This window comes from Alosa pseudoharengus, unplaced genomic scaffold, assembly GCF_046254945.1.
Source record: "Alosa pseudoharengus isolate Yale_2024_CS ecotype anadromous, Long Island Sound unplaced genomic scaffold, YU_APseudo_1.1 YU_APseudo_1.1_scf_12, whole genome shotgun sequence".
Classification (NCBI taxonomy): Eukaryota; Metazoa; Chordata; class Actinopteri; order Clupeiformes; family Clupeidae; genus Alosa; species Alosa pseudoharengus.
Window position 1 is genome coordinate 31,632,730 of NW_027468587.1, and position 3,298 is coordinate 31,636,027.

The following is a 3,298-nucleotide window of genomic DNA, read 5'->3' on the forward strand; positions in this document are numbered from 1 at the left end:
TATTATATTATAATATTTGTTTATTTTCATTAGGATACTGATTGCATTGACATTATTGTTTATTATTGTTATTAATGTAGTCTTACCGACTTTTTAAAACTGTTCACTGTTAATTAAGTATTATCGTAGGCCTATTATTAAAATCGTCTTCCAGATCCCATAACCATAACCTTAAGTGCTCCAGACCAACTCCTCTAGCTAACTAGCTAATATTGTGTTGCTTGTATAGAGATGCTTTGGTGAGAAGTGTGAAATTTAGCATTGCTGAAAACATGCAGCCCTATGCATGCAGCGACTATGGTGGACGAGGGGCTACAGTGTTGTGTGGCGAGGGGCAAGTAAATAGTCTTGGATAGGGTTTAACAGATCGTAGAGGATAATTATAAACAAAATTAGGATATCTACCGTATGATACACCATCGCTCTGTGATAGCCTACACCAAAATCATGAAGATGCTTTCTCGGGAGCAGCATGCAATGGTAAGTTTAAGCGTGTTCGTGTAGATTTATGACAAGCCAATATAACTATTTACATTTTGTTTAGCTGCATGATGTGCTATCACGTTTGTGTTAGACTGATTTAGGTACCTACTGTACATGATTCAAAAGAGTAGCCTATAAGAGTACACCATTTGATGGCTAGCGTTTTAGTTAGCTTGAAAAACAGCCTATAGATTACATTTTTGTACTTGAATGAAACATTGTATCAACACAAACAGTACCGTTACAGAAGAACCAACGATGTTTTTTTTTTAGGAATCTTAAGATTAATAAGGCGTGTGTGTCTGTTAGATGTATTTGATTTGACAGATGTGCTTTCGTGGTTCTGCAAATTTGTATGCATTGTATTCTTAATCCAACACAAGCTTATGAGGGACAAAGATGACATGTATTTTCTTAATTGCAAGTTGATTGTCAGAAAAAAGGTCTATGTATGTAATTTGTTAGTAGTAGTCTATTCAGTGATTGCAGCAGGCAACTTGATAATTGTCATGATGTGAGTTGATTTTGACACGACCGAGGGAAAGTAGGCAGACTGGAGGTTCTGATACAATTTATATACATTATGTGTGTGCTTGTGTGTGAAAGAGGTAGAGAAACAAGCAGTAGAAATACTAAATATACATTCGACAGTTTCAATCATTGAGTATAGTATTAGCTGCGTGGCTCTGTGGCAGAAGTGTGGTGGTATGATCTGACTTGACATGACTGTAGTGACCTGATCGGAGATGACAGGGGCCTCGAGTAAATCAGGCTTCAGGCTCAGAAACTGGGGCAGATGAACCCAAAATGGTGTTGTCATGGAATAGCCTGATAGTGTCTTTGTGTTGGGTATTGCGATAATGTATGGCTGTTCCTTTATTTGTGCAAAAGAATGGTGACATCTGTCTTACAGTGACATCTAGTTTGCTATCTTGAATATTGTTGCATTGTTTTGCGTAATATGTAAACCTAGGAGAAACAAGCCATTTCCAAATGTGTGTCATTTTCATTATAGCCATTGAGCCAGAGGGGTTGGTCGGTACCATCAACTGTATGATGATATTCAGAATACTGCATGGAAAACTTTGAACTGAATTTTTGCTTGTCTTTTTTAATTCTTGAGGGAATTCCTGGTTTTACTCAAACAGTTATCTAGCCATATTTGTGGAATGCCCTCCAACTTTATTTTCATTTAGTGGGAGGACAAAATCTATTTTCTATTTTCAAATTTATACAACCAAATTGACAGTGGCGTTATAATCCAGTTTACACATTCTTCCCTTTTTATAGCTTTAGCACAGTGGGAATTCTTGACTTGTCTTCATAAATCTGATTTAAGTCAGCTTGGTCTGTGTCATATACTGTAGATGCTGTTTTATCCAGAGTCTCCCAAGTCTGACTTCCAGACAGAACACATTGAGGTAGCATCAGGCAGACCCAGCCCCTGATGACTGTTGGCATCAAACCAACCTGAACTGCTAGGCCTTTTCACAGTAACCTCTGTCATGGACACTGGCATCAGGGCTCATATGGACCTCCCAGTGTTGAAGACGGAGACTCACGACAGCAACCCACCACATAACAAGCACCATAGCGATTATCTGTGGAATGTTCCGGAAGAAGGGTCTCGTGAGCATCAGTGCCCCACCCAACATGGAGATGGCATCTCCGGGACAGAGGATGCCAAGAACCACTTCATCCAGCAAGATGGGAGACTATGCTCACTGTCCAGCCTTAAAAGCAAGTTTATGCCCACTTTTAATTATTGACCAACTAATGTGACTGTTGTTGGTGTTTGTCTGCTCATGTAGTTAGAGTAAAGTAAAGTTGTAGTATTTCATGGGTAGCTGTTTTGGTTCCAGAAAGGCTGATGGACAGAGAGAGGCAGCGGCGTCACAGAGAGAGGGTCCGTGCTGACCCTGAGAAACAGCAGGCCTACCGGGAGAGGGAAAGACAAAGGTACAACACAGGGTAACTCTGTCTGCCGGTGACAGCAGTCTATATGTACATTAATTACTACATACTGTATCTCTATGCGATATTCAGAGCAATTATTAGACAGGTTTGGGGTGTCACATAATTCCACACACTTTGTCATTGATCGTGCATGTTTGTGTAATATGTCCTTTCAGGTACCAACGCAGGAAGAATATGATCATTGCTCTTCCAGAGCAAATGACAGCAGAATCCCAGAGCCATGGCTTGAGTGACACAGAATATCAAACTGGGCCAACCGTTGAGGATCACTCTCATCCAAATAACTACGCCTTCCAAGACATGTCACAGAATTCAGACACGGAAACAGGCAACATGGCACAAACGGATAACATGGTGACGAAACGGCCAACTCCTGAGGCTGATATTGTTGACACCAGACAGCAGATAAAAGAGATGAATCCAGTCAGCCGTCTGTTGCGTGTTACAGAAAAAGAGACTCAGGAACACGTATTCTCTACCCAACACAGAGCTGGTGTGTTTGGGTCACAGGATGTCAACTATTATTTTGTACAACAAAATGGGGACCTGTGCTCACTTTCAAGGTTTAAAAGTATGTCCTTGTACTGTTTGTATAATTTTACAATATCATTATTTAAATGATCATCACATATTGTGTAATTGAGAAAAAATTATATGTTTGTTGGTATTTATTTTGTACTATTTTATTATTATTTAATTTATGTAATTATATCTTCGATGTATGTTTCAGAGAGATTGATGGACCGAGAGAGACAGCGGCGCTACAGAGAACGGATCCGCTCCAACCCTGTGAAGCAGTCTAATGATGAAAAGGAAAGACGAAGGTAGAAAGGAGTAG

The 3,298-nt window shown here is 39.8% G+C and overlaps 1 long non-coding RNA gene across 1 annotated transcript; it reads left to right on the forward strand.

Annotated features, from left to right (window-relative positions):
- Window positions 1-2,370: 2,370 nt before the first annotated feature.
- On the forward strand, window positions 2,371-3,298 carry LOC143118462 (uncharacterized). The gene is made up of 3 exons (XR_012986151.1): window positions 2,371-2,442; window positions 2,616-3,031; window positions 3,191-3,298. It is a non-coding gene; the product is annotated as an uncharacterized LOC143118462 (long non-coding RNA).